This window comes from Delphinapterus leucas, chromosome 7 (assembly GCF_059928025.1).
Source record: "Delphinapterus leucas isolate spDelLeu-1000000601 "Yukka" chromosome 7, BTC_Dleu_Yukka2, whole genome shotgun sequence".
Classification (NCBI taxonomy): Eukaryota; Metazoa; Chordata; class Mammalia; order Artiodactyla; family Monodontidae; genus Delphinapterus; species Delphinapterus leucas.
In genome coordinates, this window is record NC_143135.1 from 40,528,721 (window position 1) to 40,547,839 (window position 19,119).

Consider the following 19,119-nt stretch of genomic DNA (forward strand, 5'->3'; position numbering starts at 1 on the left):
AAAAAATTCAAAATAATTAGTACTACTATTATCCCCATTTTGAAGACATGGAAATGAAGATCCAGAGATTCAATAATTTGCTACGGTACATAGCTAGTAAGTTGAGTGAGGGTAATGACTGTACCCTCTCTTTAAGGAAATCCATACTATGCCACTATGTTTTAGCATCTTATTTTTACTTGATAATTGATTTCTCTTCTTATAGAGAAAGTTCACACAGGAATTTTATGTACAGCAATATGGTATAACATATATCCTAAAATACTTCTTCATAAGAAGAATTTTAAAGGATTGATAAAGATGTTTTAATGTTTTTAAAATGTATCACTTAGCTGGCAAAAATGTAGGAAATCTGGAGAAACCAAAAGGAAAGCAAAAGCAGGAACCAAGAATAACAAGCAAGAGTTGAAGGTAGTTTTTGCCCTGAGAATATCTGCTGAATGCTGTATTCCCTAAGCTTCTGTTCCATGTAGGTATGGGGTAGGGCAGACAAGGGACAAAGCCTAGGGGCTAGGGAAACAATAAAATAGTGGTCTAGAAGGTCAGAAACCCAATGCAAAGGTGAATGAGAAATAAATCTCCTATTCAGAAGGTGCAAGAAAAGTTGTCTTTCCCAACTTTGATGCTGGGTTAAAGGAAAGTAAAGTCTCTCCTGAGAATTAATGATCACAATATGACCTTCAGAAAGGTTTGTAGCCTGAATTCACATTGTCTATGAAGGGAAAAAACTCGATTAGAGAATTCAGCTTCAAGAAATAAAAGACAGCCTTGGAAACATTTTCAAGGAACAGAGCCTATAAAATATGATCAAGCAGATTGCAGAAAGAACCAGATAGAACTTATATAAATTTAAAATATAATAATTAAAATGAAAAACTCACTGGACAGATTAATCACAGCTAAAGATTGGATTGGTGTATTAAAAAAACAAACCAAATGAAATAATCTGAAATGCAGCCCAGAGAAAGAGACCCAAAACAGGAGAGAACTAAAGCTAAGGAATAGAAAGTAAATTAGCCTCACAAGTATTTACTCAGATTTCTAAAGGGAGATAAGGGGGAGAACAGGGGGAAAAGTGATATCCCCAAAATAGTGGCTGAAACATTTCTCAAAATTTTTGAAAGACAAAACAACTTTCAAATCCAGAAATCGCAATGAATCCCAAGCAGGAAAAATGCAAAAGATATACACATCCTAGATAACTTGTAAGACTAAAGAGCACAGAAGACAGAGAAGTTTTAAAAGCATCCAAAGGTAAAAAGAGAAACAGAGACAGACAGAGAAAGAGCGAAATTAGATTTACAGGTGACCCTTAAATAACAATGATGAAAGTCAGGAGAGAGTGGAAAAATATCTGATTACAGAAAATAAGTATCCTAAAATTCTACCCCCAAAGAAACTCTCTTTCAAGAATAAGAAGGAAATAAGTACATTTTCAAACAAGTAAAAATCCCACACCAAAGGAAATTCTAAAGGAATTATTTCAGGCAGAAAGAATGTAATGTCAGAAGGAAGGTTTGAAATATAAGAATGAATGATGAGCAAACTTACGTGTACTATGTGAGTAAATACAAACAAAACTTGACTGTAAGAAACAATAATAATACCTCATTTGTGGGATAAGGAAAGAAAGAGAAATTTCAAATATGTATATGTAAATTCAGAAGGGGATGACTAAAATAAGTTAAAGTGTTCTAATTTTCTTTTATTTGGGAGGAGGAAAATAGAAATGTAAATTAACTTTATCCTTATTAGGTTATTATTTATGCTATAATATTTAGGGTAACCAACCAAAAGAATACACATAGAGGTATAGATAGATATTACCCTTCAAATATGTAGATGGGGAAAAAAACAAGTAATAAAAAATTCCAAAAGAGGAAAGAAGTGTGGGGTGGGGGGTGTATCAGTGAATAATAGTAATGACAGTAAGGAGAGAGAAACTAAACTAGCCACTTGTAAGCAAAGATTATAAAGCACGCATTACAGACAGAGAGAGAGAAAGAGAAAAAAAGAGAAAGAGAGGGAGGGGGAGGGAGAGAGAGAGAGAGAGAGAGAGAGAAGGAAAGAGAGAAAGTGTGTTATGTGCTGGCTACAAGAAATATCCCTAAAACAAAGCACCCAAAACAGCTTGAAGTTAAAGACAACAAATGATACACCATAGAAATATTTACCTAAAGAATTCTGGTGCCAATGTACTCATATGATACAAAACAAAGTTTAAGATAATAAGCATTATAGAGGTAAAGAGATGCACTACATAAAAATAAAAAGTTCAGCCTATCAAGAAGATATAATAATGATGTACATAATCACAATAATACAGATATACAAAGTAAAAACTGATAAAATTTCAAGGAGAAGTGAACGAGTTCAGAGTCACAAATGGAGATTCCAACACAATTCTGTCATTGATTGACAGCTCAAGCCAAAAAATATCAGTAAAGATACAGAAGGTTTGAATGTCACAATTAAGTTAGAGTTAATGTTTATGAATAGAACACTGCATTCAACTTATCAGGAATACACATTCTTTTCAAGGATTCATGAGTCATGATTTTTTTTTAATGACTAGTGACTGGATCTTAAAGCAAGTTTCAGCAATTTTCAAATGACTGGTATCCTACAGATTGTAATCTCTGCCCCAATATGAAGACCTCCATATGTTTGGATATTTTAAACACACAAATCATAGGTCAAAGGAGAAATTATAACAGAAATTAGAAAATAAACATGAATGCTTATGAAAACACACATATAAAAATCATATAGTATAGGAGCTTCCCTGGTGGTGCAGTGGTTAAGAATCCACCTGCCAATGCAGGGAATATGGGTTCAACCCCTGGTACAGGAAGATCCCACGTGCCGTGGAGCAACTAAGCCCATGAACCACAACTACTGAGCCTGCACTCTAGAGCCCGCAAGCCACAACTACTGAGCCCACATGCCACAACTACTGAAGCCCATGCACCTAGAGCTCATGCTCCGCAACAACAGAAGCCACCGCAATGAGAAGCCAATGCACAGCAACAAAGAGTAGCCCCCGCTCAGCCACAACTAGAGAAAGCCAATGCACAGCAATGAAGGTCCAATGCAGCCAAAAATAAATAAATTTTTTTAAAGTACTAAAAAATTAAAAAAAACAAATCATATAGTATACTGATAAGTAAAATTAAGAGCAAAAATTGCATGCTTAAATTAGAAAATATGAAAATTGGAAGAATTCTAACTTCTAAAAACATGAGAGATTTTTAAAAGAAGAGAATAATTTCAAAGAAAGTAGCAAGAGAAAAATAGTTAAGATAGAAGCAAACATTAAACAAAACACAACAAAAACATAAAACAAAACATAAACACAAATGAAATGACCAATAGAGTTAGTTTTCAAAAACAAATAAAATAGATGAACTACTGGTAAGATCAGAAAAAAATCAGAAAAAAGAAAGGAAACATGAATAATCAATATTAGCAATAAAAGCGAGCCTATTACTACAAATGCAGCAGAAATAAAAGAATATGATGGATAATATTAAATGGACAAGAATATTCTGCAATCTCACTGAAATCATAAATAAACTAGATAAATTCCTACAAAAATACAATTTACCAAAAATGACTCAAGAAGAAATAGATCTATAACTACTGAATAAATTAATCAATAGTTAAAACCCTTCCCTTAAGGAAACTACCAGGCACAGAGAAGTTCACAGATGAGTTTCTATCATTCCAAGGAAAGATAACTCTTCCTTTGTCAAGATCTTCCAGAGAATAAGAATAAAAGAAAACATACTTCATTTTATAAGACTGACATAATTTTGATACTGAAACTAAAGAACACAAGATAGGAAATCTTTAGGACAACCTCATGTATAGACATAGACAAAAATATAATAAATAAAATATTAGTAAACAGAATCCAGCTATATATATAAAAAGAATAATAAATCATGGCCAAGTTGGGTTTAGCCTAAAAATACATGGCTGCTTTAACATTAGAAAATAGATTAATGAAACTCACTACATTAATAGGTAAAAGAAGAAAAACCTTATGACTATCTCAATAGATGGAGAAGAATAATTTTATAAAATTCAACAGCCGTTCATAACAAAACCTTTAGAAAACCAGGAGTAAAAGAGGCCTTCTTTAAACTAATTAAAGGGCATCTATTGAGAAAAAAATTTACAGGAACAACATATTTAATGTTGAAAGCATTTCCTGTGAGATCAGAAACAAAATTAAAATGCCACCTCCCACCAACTTCTATTCATTATTGTATTAAAATCTTAGCTAGTGTAGAAAAAAAGAAAATGTATAAGAATGGAAAGAAACAAAACTGTCATTATTCACAGTTGATATGATTTTCCACAGGGCTTCCGCAACAGCACACAGCCAAGGGGGTGAGTGGAGGCTGAAGTTGGCCTCTGCTATGACCACTCAGCCACACACCATACACAGGGCTGGGTCCACCGGACACAGACCCGCAGTTCACATGGCAAACCAAGTCTCCATGGGTCTATGTCTTCCCAGACATGGTATCTTTCCCAAATTCCTATAAAAATGTACCATGAACTAGCAAGTTACCCTCATTACCAATGTGGAAAGACCAAAAGTATCTACAAAGAAATTATTTTAATTCATGAAAAGGCTTAGAAAGGTGGCTAAAAATATATATACAAAAGTCAAGTATAGTCCTAGACACCAGCACAAAACTAAAATGAAATTTAGAAGAGAGGGCATTAACAAAAGCAACAAAGATATATAAGGTATACAAAAATTAATCTTAAAATGTGCAAGTCCCTTATTGAGAAAATGATAAAATAGTGTTAAAAGATATTAAAGAAGGCCAAAATAAATGAAGAGGTATTTCATGTATACAGACAGGAAAATGTCAATTCGCCATAAATTGACCTATAGATTCCATGCAATCCCAATCAAATCCCCACAAGATTCTTTCCTAGCACTTGATGAGTAAACCCAAGATTACTCCTGAGAAAATAAAGAAATTGGGAGGATTTTCCTGCCAGATAGTAAGATTTATTTTCAAACAGTAAATACAATGTGATATTCACCTTGGAATAAACTTAGAGAATTGAATAGCAAGCCCCAAAATAGACCAAAGCAAGTGTGGAAACTTGATTAATGAGAGAGGAGGAGGAAACAGGAGAGACAGAGTGAAAGCATGTATGTACATCCCAAAGCATAAGCAGAAAGTGAATTGGGAGGGGTTGGGGGTGATTCCCACTGTTGCTCCTGCCTGGTATATGAGGGGAGAGCTCCTTCTTGCCCACACTTATTGCCCCTGAGCCTCCCTATTGCCCCAGAGCAAAGACTGAGCTGGTTTGGGCAAGAGAGAAACAGCTAAGAGGGTTGCTCTCAGAACCCCCTTCTACAGACAGAAGAGCCCAGCCCATCTCCAGGACAAGCATATGAGAAATCTTCTGAAAATGAGAAATGGAAGGTTAATTAAGAAGACCTGGTATATGATCCTTTTAATATGCTGTTAAATTCAGTTTGAATAATCAAGTGGGATTTATCCTGAGATGCAAGGAGGGTTCAACATACACATATCAATAAATATAATATACCACATTAATAGAAAAAAGGATAAAAACAATATGTTCCTCTCAATAGATGCAGAAGAAGCATTTGACAAAATCTGACACCCTCTCATAAGAAAAGCTCTCAACAAATTGAGTACAGAAGGTACATACATCAACATAATAAAGGCCAGATACAACAAACTCACAGTTAACATCATATTCAATGGTGAAAGTTTGAAAGCTTTTCTTCTAAGATCAAGAACAAGACAAGGGTGCCCACTGTCACCACTCCTATTCAACGTGGTGCTAAAAGTCCTAGCCAGAACAATTAAGCATAACAATTAAGCATAACAATTAACAATAAAAGACATTCAAATCAGAAAGGAGAAGTGAAACTGTCTCTGTTTGCAGATGACATAATCTTACATATAGAAAACCCTGAAGACTCCACCAAAAAGCTGTTAGAACTAATAAATGAATTCAGTAATTTTTTTTTCTTTCAGGATACAAAATCAATATGCAAAAATCAGTTGCATTTTTATACACTAACTACAGACTATTTGAAAAATAAAGAAAACTATCCCATTTACAATAGCATCAAAAAGAATAAATTACTTAGGAATAAATTTAGCCAAAGAAGTGAAATATCTGTACACTGACAACTATAAGACATGGATGAAAGAAACTAAAGAAGACACAGATAAATGGAAGGATAACCCATGTTCATGGAGGAGAAGAATTAATATTGTTAAAATGTTCATACTACCCAAAGCTGTCTACAGACTCAGTGTAATCCCCATCAAAAATCTAATGACAAAAAAAAAAAAAACTAATGGCATTTTTAACAGAAATTAAAAAAAAAAATCCTAACATTCATATAACACTTCGAAAGACCCCAAATAGCCAAAGCAATATTGAGAAAGAAGAACAAAGCTGGAAGCATCACCTTTCAGATTTCCAACTATACTACAAAGCTATAGCATCAAAACCATATGGGACTAGCATAAAAACAGACACATAGATCAATGGAAAAGCATCAAGAACCCAGAAATAAACCCCTGCATATATGGTCAACTAATATTTGACATGGAAGCCAAGAATACTCAAAGGGGAAAAGAGAGTTTCTTCAATAAATGGTACTGGGAAAACTGGATGTTCATATGCAAGAGAATGAAATTGGACCCCTACCTTTTACCACTCACAAAAATTAACTCAAAATGAATTAAAAATTTAAATGTCAGTCCTAAAACTCTAAACCTCCTAGGATAAAAGTCCCTTGACGCTGGTCTTGGCAATGACTTTTTGGATCTGATACCAAAAGCAACAGAAGTAAAAATAAACAAGTGGGACTATATCAAACAAAAAATTTCTGAATAGCAAAAGAAACAATCAACAAAGTGAAAGGCAACCTACAGGAAACTGGGAAAAATATTTGCAAACCATTTAACTGCTAAGGGGTTAATATCCAAAATATATAAGAAGCTCATACAACTCAATAACAAAACAAAACAAAAAACTAATGGAAAAAATGGTCAGAGGGCTTGAATAGACATTTTTCAAAAGAAGACATACAAATGACCAACAAGTACATGAAAGGTATTTAACGCCAATCATCAGGAAATGCAAATCAAAATCACAATGAGATATCACCTCATACCTGTTAGAATGGTTATTATCAAAAAGACAAGATACAAGCGCTGGTGAGGATGTGGAGAAAAGGGAACCACTGTGCATTATTAGTGGAAATGTAAATTGGTGCAGCCACTATGGAAAACAGTATGAAGGTTTCTCAAAAAAATTCAAAATAGAACTACCATGTGATCCAGCAATTCCACTTCTAGGTATGTCTGAAGGAGATGAAATCACTATCTCCAAGAGATACCTGCACCCCTATATTCCTTGCAGCGTTATTCGCCGTAGCTAAGACACGGAAACAACCTAAGTGTCCTTCAATGAATGAACGGATAAAGAAAGAAAGAAAAAGAAAAGAAAAAAAAAATATATATATACACATATATATCACAATGTGATACTATTCAGCCATAAAAAAAGAAGGAAATCCTGCCACTTGTGACAACATAGATAGCCCCTGAAAGCATTATGCAAAGTGTCATATAGAGAAAGACAAACACTGTATAACCTCATTTATATGTAGAATCTAAAAAAGCTGAACTATAGAAACAGAAAGTAGATTGGTGGTTGCCCGGGGCTGAGGGTTAGGGCATATGGGGAGATACTGATTGAAGGGTACAAATTTTCAGTTATAAGATGAATAATTTCTGGAGAGTTAATGTATGCATGGTGACTATAGTTTACAATACTGTATTGTATATTTGAAAGTTGCTAAGAAAGTATTGAATAGATCTTCAAAGTTTTCACCACATGAATAAAAAGGTAAACGTGTGGTGATAGATGCATAACTAACCCTACTGTGGTAATCACTTCACAATAAATATGTATATCAACTGATCACATTATACACCTTAAACTTATACAATGCTATATGTCAATTACAGCTCAATAAAGCTGGGAGAAAAAGAAAAAAAAAAGAAAAAGAAAGACCTGGGCTTTGCAGGATACCCACCACCCTGCTAAAATAGTCTATGGCAGACAAGAACACAGGATCATCAGTGAGAAAGTTGCTGCAGAGGGCCTGCTTTTTGCCCTGACCTGCGTTTGCATAAGCACGCAGAGCGGCCAGCACAGCCCCTCACTAGTGTGCCTGGGTTGGGTGGGCTGCCCCAGGCTAAGAACACTTCAGCCTACGTGGTACAGATATGCGGGGGCAGATGCTGTCATCCTGATACTTGTGCCACCTGATGAACACTACAACCCCCATCCCATGCAGTCTTTAGAACTCTCCCTTTCCAAACCAAAGTGTAGCACAAAAGAACATAAGCCAACAGCCAAGAGACCTGCAGCCTCATCTTAGCTCTGCCAGCAACTAACTTTGTGAACTTCATCAAACTACTTAACCTCTCTGGGCCTCTTTTTTCAAATGCAAACTGGAAATAATATATCTTTGATTACCTGGCACAGTTGTTATAAAGGCTGAAATACAACTAGAAGATTACACTGCCTTGTATCCCTATACAAGCTCATAAAAATAAGAGGGATTTTGTTAGTCAATATGGAAATAAGAGCCTCTTAAAAGAACCAAAGGTGGAATTTCAGGCAAAGTAAAAGAGACCTGGGCGAGGATAGAAATCTCAAAGTTAGGGTCTTAACCAAAATTCCTGTTAGTATTATGTAAGCAAGAAACCTGGAATATTACAGGACAGGTCCTCAGGAACCCTCTTTTCCAACCCTGTGGTTCATGAAAAGGAAACTGAGGTTCAGAGAGGGCAAAAGACTTGCCCAAGTCACAGAGTAAATTTGTAGCTGAACCCAGACTAGAATCCAAGTTCCTTCTTCCCTTCCTCTCAGGTTCTGTTCAAAACCTGGCCTAGTCCACGATGCTACCTTCGAGAGGGTGATGACCCCACACCTGAAGAAAACCCCACTGCCTCCCCCAGGACATTCACTGAGGGATGCCAAACTCAGGACGCTTATTTTCCTGGGTCTACAGGTTCAGTGTGCTGATGTATATAACTCACTCCGCTCTGGAAATCCCTCTGCCAGCGCCATAGTGCAAGACAAACAGAATGTGTTGACCAAGAGCCTAAGAACCAATTACTCATCCAGCACAGATGCAGGGGTCTGGGCTGGCAGGAGCTATAGCTTGAATCCCTCTGACTTTTCAGAAAACTGTCTCTAGCTCAGCCGCCCCCCACCCCCCCGTAGGATCCTGAATGTGAGGATGGAAGCACATCAAAGGACAATTCCGTCTGAAATCCTGCTGTTAAGTCATAGACTTCTGCATGCTGTGGGGAAAGAACAGGACCTCTTCTTAAAACTGTGGCCTTCAGCTCCTTGGGACAGCAGGGTTGGGCTGAAAACCTGGGCTGAATAAAAGTGGGTTTGGTGAAATCCCTGGGGGCCCAGCCGCAGGCCAGACCAAGCACTGCACTTTCACCCCAAACATGCATCCCAGGTGCCCAGCTAGCGGCTGTGGAACCCCCTGTGGGCTGCTCTCTCAAGCTGGGCAGGGCTCCTCTCTCTTGCAGTGGCCTCAGGCCCAGGACACCCAGCCCCTCTCCACACCTGTCACCTCTCCCTCTTGGCAGGCACCCTTGTGACAGCAGCCCCCTCACTCTCTCACATCCATGGTCTCTTTGCCAAGGGCTGTGAGTATAACTGAGGTAGAGATGGTCGCAGGCCAGGCCACATGAGTGCGTGAGGGAGACCCAGAGCCAAGCTCTCCCCTACTCAGAGGCAGCTCCTATCCCACATCTGAGACCAGGCTAACATCAGTCTTGGTCCAGGTCAAGAGAGCATCTGCTCTGTATCAGGCTGATAGAGAAGTTGATGAATAAAACAATTTCCTTTTTCTTAGAATTTCCTCTTCCACTGAAAGATATATATATATAAATGTGTAATTAAATAAGACATAGTAATTCCTCCAAGATGAGTTCAAATAAGATGCTTGACCTTTCTCTGCCACACGTGCTCTATATGGCCTTGGACAATTTATGCCCCTTTTCTGGGCTTCCAATTTCCCATCTGTGAGAGGAGAGGGCTGGATTAGATAAGCTCTCCTCTGAACCTAATGTTCCTACAATCCAAGGACCCCCTTCCCAGAAGCTTCTAAAATAGCCATTTGTGGCCAGAGATGAGACCCAAACTCTTTTCTCCAGCTTGCTCTGCCCTAGAACCCAGGCTGCTCTGTGTTCTTTGCTCAAAGACAGCTTTGAGTTACAGGAGACATCTGGGGTTTGTCCCAGTGATGACCACTCACATTACCTGCTGCTTCTGTCGGCCATTATAGCCCCTACATCACTGTATCCCTGCCCGCTGTGCATCTGGGGCCATCCAGCGTTCCCCCCAACCTCAGGGTCCTTGGTGGTCATAAGGCCAAGCAGGCTCATGCAAGGCAATTGTCTTCTTGCTGGCTGCCCAGCCCCCAGCCTATTCTAATATTAGTTTTAGCCGCTTAAAACACAGCTCTCATTGTGACATGTCGCTGAAAATCTATTATGTCTCCCCAGTGTCCCTCAACTCAGGTCTGAAATCCTTAGCCTGGCACTCATGACTCTCCAGACCCTGTTTCCAGCCTACCCTGCCTCTTTGGGCCTTACCAAACTGTCCTCGCCGACATGTCCCTTATGTTCACGCTTCAAGGCAAGTTCCCTGTTATTCTTCAGGACTGACTTGCTGTCCCCACACATCAAGATTCAGCTTAAACGTGGCCTCCCCCTAGAAGCTTACTCCGAACCCTCAGACCACAGGGCACCCAGAATCCTGAAGTGCTGACTGCTCTCCCCCCACGCCCATCTTCACATAGCTTGCCCTTTCACTGCCTCCTGGCCTCTGTTTAGATATCTGCATATCAGAGAGAACCTCTTGACCTGGTATAAATGTACAAGTCCCCTCCTACCCTTGGAACCCCTTTACCATACTTTATATTTCTCCACAGCACTCATCACCACTTTGCATATATCAACCTGTTTACTATCTTCCCACATCAGAAAGCAATTCTACTCGGGCATGTGTTTTGCTCACTGCTATATCTTCAGTGCCTAGAACAATGCCTGGCACAGAGTAGGTGCTAAGTAGATCGTTGCTGAATGAATGAGTGAGAGAGGGAATGAGTGAATGAGTCTGTAACTTAGATCCTGGGCATCTTCGGGCACTTTTCCAAGATGCTCTTATCTGATGTGGCTGCCATTGTCCTATGTCTGCTCAGCCCCAACCCTGTCTGATGTCACGGCAGATGGACAGCGCACATTCTGTGGGGCTCTTTGTAAATGACAAACCTCAGAGAACTGAAAGAGCAGTTTCTGGAGGGGCGGGGCCAGGGTTAGTCTACTGCCTGGTTTCTAAATGCCACATTTTAAATCCCACTGTCCTGCCCTCCCCCCAGCCTCTCTGCAAATTCCACAGGGTTAAAAGGGCAATCCTGGTAGAAAACGAAGAAGAAAAAAAAAGTGTCCTCTTCTCCATGGTGGGGCTCATGCGGAGCTGTTGTCTCTCTTTCCCTTTCAAGCCTGAGCCCCAAGTATCTCTGCAGAGCCCAGCTATCTGATCAAGGAGCTTAATTCCTAAGCTCTCATCACCATTGAAAGAGGGGAAGGGACACTAGAAAAGCAGGAGGTGAAATAAGAGGAGCAGTTGGTGTGGTGGCATCTCCCTCTCTTCCTGATAACACCCTGCAAGCACACATGGCCTTCAACCAGTAAAGTGACACCTCCCCACCCTGATGTCTCCTCATCTGGGCTCCTGGGCTGTGAGGACCATATGAAAGAGGGATGAAGGAGAGGGCAGGGAGGGTGACGCATCAGCCTTGAGTCCTGCTACAGATCCAACATAAACTCTTGTTTGTGGATGGATACATGTGGTTGGGCGGGTAAGTGACTGAGTGAAGGCGAAATAGATATTGAACGAATGAGTGAGGAATGCAGGAGTGAGTGAGCTGGAGTGACTACTGGCATCTTTGTAAGGAGAGCTCACTGGGCTTAGTAAGGCCCTCTCTGAATTCTCTTTTAGGCCTATATCTAGTGCAGTCTCAGCGGTGGGGAGGAGGTTGGCAATTCCTGACCCATGTGAATCATGCAAGTAACTCTCAAGTTCCAAGGAGCCTTCATAAATGTTTGTTAAATCCTTCGTAGCAGCCAGGGAGCCAGGTCAAACCACCTGGAGGCCCCTCAGATCTCCTGTATCCTCTACAAACCAGAAAGGGGGGTACAGCTCAGGGATGCCATGTGATTTAGCTATCTTCTCCAGGAGCTCCTTAGAATTGCCCAGGAATTAGCTGTCACCTATCACCAGTCCCCTCAAAGCTCTTGAATGACAGTCTAATTTGTTTGCCCAGAAGACGGTAAGATGTTTGGGGGGGCAGACATGGTTGAGAGGTACCTCAAATGTAACATGTCCTAAAGTGAATTATCTTTCTCCCCAGATCTACTTCTCCCCTAGAATTTTTATTCTACTGAATGGTACCACCAGCTGGTTGCTCAGCTGATAAAACTTCCTTCATTCATTCATCCATCCAACAAATATTTGTGACATGTGTCAGTAACATGCTAACTACTAGGGTAAAGTAATGAGCAAAACTCATCATCAAATAGGAAAAGTAAACATTAATTATCATGAAAAATTGTAAATAAATGTAAAATCACAACTATGATAAAGCCTTGAAGGGGTACATGGTGTTGTAAAGCCCTGTAAAATGAGATTTGACCTAATCATGGAAGTGACAGCTGAGCTGAGAGCTGAGCTATAAGTAGGAATTCAGTAGGTGAAGACACGAAGGAAGAATGTTCTAAGCAGAAGAACAGCAAATGCAAAGGCCTGTGGCCTTGCCAACTGACAAGCCCAAGGGACTGAGACAAGGCCAGGAGAGAGGGTGAAGAAAGAAGCTGGGTGAGACGGTGTAGGAGTGGAGGCAGGGGTCAGACAAATTAGACTTTGTAGGCTCATTAAAGAGGTTGATCTTTAGCTTAAGATCAATAGGAAGCAACTGAAGTATTTTTAAGGAGGGAAATGACATGAGTTGTGTTTTTGTTTTTTTTTTTAATAAAAGCTTTTTTTAGGGCTTCCCTGGTGGCGCAGTGGTTGAGAGTCCACCTGCCGATGCAGGGGACACGGGTTCGTGCCCTGTTCCGGGAAGATCCCACATGCCGCGGAGCGGCTGGGCCCGTGAGCCATGGCCGCTGAGCCACGTCCAGAGCCTGTGCTCCGCAGCGGGAGAGGCCACAGCAGTGAGAGGCCCGCGTACCGCAAAAAATAATAATAAATAAATAAAAAATAAATTTAAAAAAAAGCTTCTTTTAAAAAATTATTTTATTTTATTTATTTTTGGCTGTGTTGGGTCTTTGTTGCTGCACTTGGGCTTTCTCTAGCTGTGGCGAGGGGGGGCTACTCTTCGTTGAGGTGCGCAGGTTTCTCATTGTGGTGGCTTCTCTTGCTGCAGAGCCCAGGCTCTAGGAGAACAGGCTTCAGTAGTTGTGGCACACAGGCTCAGTAGTTGTGGCTCGCGGGCTCTAGAGTGCAGACTCAGTAGTTGTGGCACACAGGATTAGCTGCTCCGTGGCATGTGGGATCTTCCCAGACTGGGGCTCAAACCCGTGTCCCCTGCATTGGCAGGTGGATTCTTAACCACTGCACCACCAGGGAAGCCCCTGAGTTGTGTTTTAAAATACATTTGGCTGCTGTGTGACAACAAATTGGAGGGAGTATAAGTAGACCAGTTAGGAAGTTCTCACAGCAGTCCGATAAGATGAAAATGGTTCCTTGAGCTAGAGTGAGACTGGTGGAGACAGAGAGAAGTGACGGACTGGGGAGAGATTTTCAAGACAACATCAACAGACTTGGTGGGGAATTGTATATGAGCTTTGAGAGAGAAAGGTATTGAAGATGATTGCCAGCTCTCTCTGACTTGTGCAGCTGTATAGATGAAGGAGCCATTCAATGAGATCTGAAATACCTGGAGAGGACCACATATGAATAGGACACTGCCAAGCAAGAATGCAGAAATTCCGTTTTGGACACACTCAGCTTGACAGGCCTTGGAGATGTCTATCTCCCTCCTTCGTCTCCCTCACCTTCTGCATTCAACCAGCTACCTGATTCTACTTCCTCTCTTGCCTGTCTTATTTCAGGTCCTTGTAATTATTTCCTAGATAATTGAAAGAATCTCCAGGCTCTCTCTCCTTCCAATCCATCCATTCCACACTGTAGGTCTTTCTAAATATCGCCTCCTCAAACAGTCCCTCCCTCACCACCCATCTAAGCCACCCTATCCCCTCACTCTCTGTCTCAATCACTTGAGTTTTTCTTTCTAAAAACCTATAATAATTTGTTTTATTTTTTTATTATAGAAATAAATATGGACATATAAATATATACCCTAGCTCTGTTTGCTAAGAGGGCATAAATGCAATGACACACCAGTAACAGGGAGCACATGTAGCCCCAGGTCTTGGTTTCTAATACCATTCTCCACTAAAAGGATCCAGGTCTCCTTGGAGAAATGACTAATTCCAGGGCTGGGGCAAGGAAAGAACAAAATGAGCCTGGAACATCTTGCTAAAGCAACAGTAACCAAATGCTCAGAGAATCATGGGGAAAAGTCAAAAGAAACAAGAGCCAGACTGAGAACCTCCCACTGATCAAATCTTGTACATTTCGAACATCAAAATAAAATATACAAATTGATTAAACCCATTGAATAAATTAATTAAGAATTTATGAGTTCATAGTAATGAAGGAAGGGAAGAAGGGAGGGAGGGAGGAAGGGAGGAGAGAGATAAAGAGAAAGACAGAAAGAAAGGGAGAAGGGAGAGATCTTTCCTACAGAAAAATGCCAACTAATAAATATAGAAGCAATGATGGATTCAAAAGTATCAATGATGATAAAATTAGTGATTAAACGTTTGATGAGGAATAGGATGTTTACAAAACCTCGAAGTATCTCTCCACAAATTACTTATTGATTACTAAGGGAAAAACAGTAATTTCACAGGAGAAACTGGTGAACATCACCTCAAGCAAGTGACAAAAGCTTCCATCACCAGCACTGGGACAGTCCCCACAGCCTGTGCTCGCTGGTATGCTAACCTCACTTCATGCTACTACTGCCCAACATGCATAGCTTGGATCCAGTCATGTAGAACCATCAGATAAACCCAAATGGAGGGGGATATTCAACATAATAACTGGCCTATACCATTCAAAACACAAAGGTCAAGAAAGATAAAGCAGAGGAATTGCTCTGGATTAAAGAAGACCCAGGAGACATGATAACAAAATGCCATCTGTGGGTTGGACCCTGAATGGGGCGAGGGAGACAGGAGAGCTATAGAGACATTATTGGGACAGAATTGTATTGTAGTAAGAGTATATCATTTTTTTAAGGAAATACACACTTAAGTACTTACGGGCAAAGAGGCACCATGTCTCCAATTTACTCTTAAATTGATCAGAAATATGAATATTTTATATGTATTCATATACATGTATGTATTCATATATACATATACATGATAAAACCATAAATATATAATTATAATAAAGTATAAATTATACAGATAATTGAAGTATACATAAATAAAAAATAATGTATTTTTTATATTGTTGGAGAAAGAATGAATAAAAATGAAGTAAATGCAGTGTCTTGTAATCAATTAAGGGATACAGATAAAGAAGGATTTCTTTTATCAGTCTTGCAAATTTTCATTAATTTGATATGATATCAAAATTAAAGGTGACATAAAATTGTTTGTTTTTATGTTTGCTGAATGAATAAGTGAGCCCATATCCAACCATGACCCTCCCCTGCTTAAAATACCTCAGGGGCTGCCCATAACTGTCATGATAAAAATCAAAACACCTTAGCACAGCCATCAAGGCCTGACGCCTGTCGACAACACTTTGTAAAGTCTCCCATCTCTCTCTCATCACTACTGACCAGTACCCTCGCTGCCTCAAGTCCCCCAAGCTTACCCATGAGGCAACATTTCTGTGCCTTAGCATGTGCTGGTCTCTCAGCCTAGAAAGCCCTCCTCTTACCCTCCAGGAATCTTCCTGTTATCTTTCCAAATCCAGACCAGGAATTTTCACCTCTGGTAAGGCCTCCCTGATTGCCCCAGTTGGGGGTGACACTTCCTCTTCTGATACACTAATACCTGCCATGATCATGTCCCACAGACAGGCTTGTCATTGTTTGCTCACAATCCTGTCTTGCCTTGAGGACTGGGATATTCCCGACACCTGTATGCCCAGTGCTCTGCACGGGCCCTAGCACATGACAGGATCTCAGTTAATACTGCAGCATGGATACATGAATAATAGTGACTAAACTTTCTGCATCCTCCAAGAGAGCTCCCTGACTTCAGTCTATTTCACGATCCTCAAAAAATACAGAAGAATAAGGGAAATTAGTTCTTCTAATTTTATGCATGAGGAAAGTGAGGCCCAGAGAGGGTAAGAGAAAACAATGTACCCAGAGGCTGAGCTAGAGCTGGAATCCAGATCTCTTGCCATCAGCCCAGTGTTCTTTCCCAGAAGGTAGGTGGGACAAGAAGGACGAATATGTCATTTACAGTTGACCTGTTCTGTGCTGGACACTACACTTCAATAAACTTTCCAGTTCTAGCATCACCACTGAATCATAAGGAACCCCTTTTTACAGACGTGGAAACAGGCTCCGAGCCAGATCTGTCTGATGGCAAAGCCCATGCTCTTTTCTCTGCATATGGACAGTATATGCAGCCCACCTCTGACCCTCTATCAGAGGCAACAATATGGCCTGAGTCAATCGTTCTGTCCCTCGACCATGTCTTTTAAACCAGCACCACACACAGACCCACAAGGCAGCCCACACGCCCAGACGACAGGCTGCATTTCACATGGTTTCCAAACCCAGGATATTTGGTTTGTAAGACAAAACCTCCATTTCTCCAGCAGAAAGTGAACACTATACACAATTACCCAGCCAAATTGCTGACGCTTAGACACTGCCTCACGCCGAACAGGGTCTGGTCTGCCCAGAGACATCCTCAGAGGATCCAGGACTCCCCCAGAGCTTGGCACTGAGGGCACCATGTAGCAGGAAGAGGGGGGACTGGGCTGGCTGGATCACAGTGTCTGGGTGTAGGCTCGGTCCCCAGAGATTGATCCAGGGAAGAAGTGAAGTCACAGAAGCGCACCCCAAGGGAGTGGTTGGCAGGGAGGGGGCGGGGTTGGCAGGGGTATCCCTGCCCGGCCTGGGAGGCCTTCCCCACCCCACCCCTGCTTCCCACAGAGCAGCCGTCTCCATCTGAGGCTGGAAAGGCCAGTGATATTCAGGTCCTAGAGCCAGAGAAGGCAAAGCCCTCAGCTCTTCCCCAGCTGGCCCAAAGGCCTGGACTTCCCTGCTTTCAGGGCCTTTGAACTGGGGACTGGTTAGTGGACCACAGACCACAGTCTTCACCACAGACTCCAGCGTCAGACAGACCTGGGGTGAAATTGTTGCTGGCTCTGACCTTGGGCTAATCATTTAACCTTGCTGTGCTTCAGTTTCCCTATCTTTAAAATAGCAGCGCCTGTCTCCCAGCGTTGTTCCAGAGGTTTCCTGAAACAAAAGATGCAAAGAGCCTAACAAGGGGGTTGGCCCTTAGCAGACACTAAAAACTGTGAGTAAGCGTGAGTACGCCTTCCCCCACAGAAGTTCTGACTGCCTCACCCAGTGCTCTCTTGTTGGATTTTAAACCTGTTTTCACCTGGTTGAGCTTAAAGTCCAGGGAACACCCAGAATCCTCAGCAGAGATGCAATCAAGTCTTAGTCTTACCTTTTTCTTGAGGTGGCATTTGCCTGGGAAGGTACAAACCCGTCACCCGCACCGACCCACCAGCACACCGCCCAGTGCCAGGCATCTCCTGCCGCCTCAGGCCAACGCTTCCTCCTCCCCTTTGTAACCAAGTGCTTCTGGGAGGATTAATCTTGAACATGGGAAACACCTGCCAGCATCGGGTGACTTAATGCATACTGAGAAGCAAGATCTCAACACAATGCCTGAAAGCCCACCACGAGAGTCCTTGTAAGTAATCTTTAGCGCTAAGCGTTGCCCCCCACTCCTCCCCTTTCCAAATACTAATAGCCTTGGGCAGGTTAAAAGAATCAGTCTTAGAGTAAATCAGTTAGGGGTCTCACCAACTTTGCAGTGTGGCTAGAGCCCTGTCCTGCATTCAGATGACCCTGGTGACACACATCTCTTGCAGATAAGAGGTGACAAATGACTTTCTGACCACATGGCAGACTTGAGAGCCCCTCATGGGGACAAGGAAAAACTGAGCACTAGCCTATGGCCTCACAGATCCAGGGGAGGGGGCAGAAGGGCCCTTCGCGTGTGCCCATGCTCTTCGTCCTGAGCTCCGGCTCCAAAGGGCCATCCCTGATCACAGACCATGTGGTCCACATGGTCTGCTCTGAGGGAGGCAGAGCTTAGGTCCAAGAGACACAGACCTCTCAAAAGAGCCCTGAGCCTAGGCGGGGTCACATGAGGAAGGGGTGGCCATAGGGCCAGGGCCAGGCATAGGGCAGGGGTCAAACTCCTTCGGGCACCCAGACACTCATGCTTTTGAGACAGGGAGAAGCTGGCAGTTGAAGCAGTCAGAGGAGGGGACATTTATCAATGGCCCAATTCATTCACAACAATCCCCATTGTCTGAGCCAGCACAGAGATGGGCATTTTCTCCCAGAGCTGCAGGGAAGAAAAGCCCCAAGACATGGACACAAATCAGAGCCCCAAAATACAGAAGCCAAAATTGAGACATATGGTTTGAAAACCAGATGAAATATTTGAAATTGGAGATGTCCCCCCAAAAATCCATGCAACATGGTTCTCATCCTCAGAGACCAATAGAATGCTTAATTGCTGCTTGTTCATTTATTTATTCTGATCTCTCTCTATGAAGGATGTAGGAGTTTACAGCTAAAGATGGGTATAATATAAAGTTATTAAAGCAGAAATTAAAATTCAAAGCCATGGTTCCAATGAA

General features: G+C 41.4%; 1 protein-coding gene across 1 annotated transcript in view; it reads right to left on the bottom strand.

Moving 5' to 3' along the window:
- INSC (INSC spindle orientation adaptor protein) overlaps positions 1 to 19,119 on the bottom strand; it is a 126,890-nt gene that overhangs the window by 102,814 nt on the left and 4,957 nt on the right. The gene's annotated exons all lie outside the window — the stretch shown is intronic.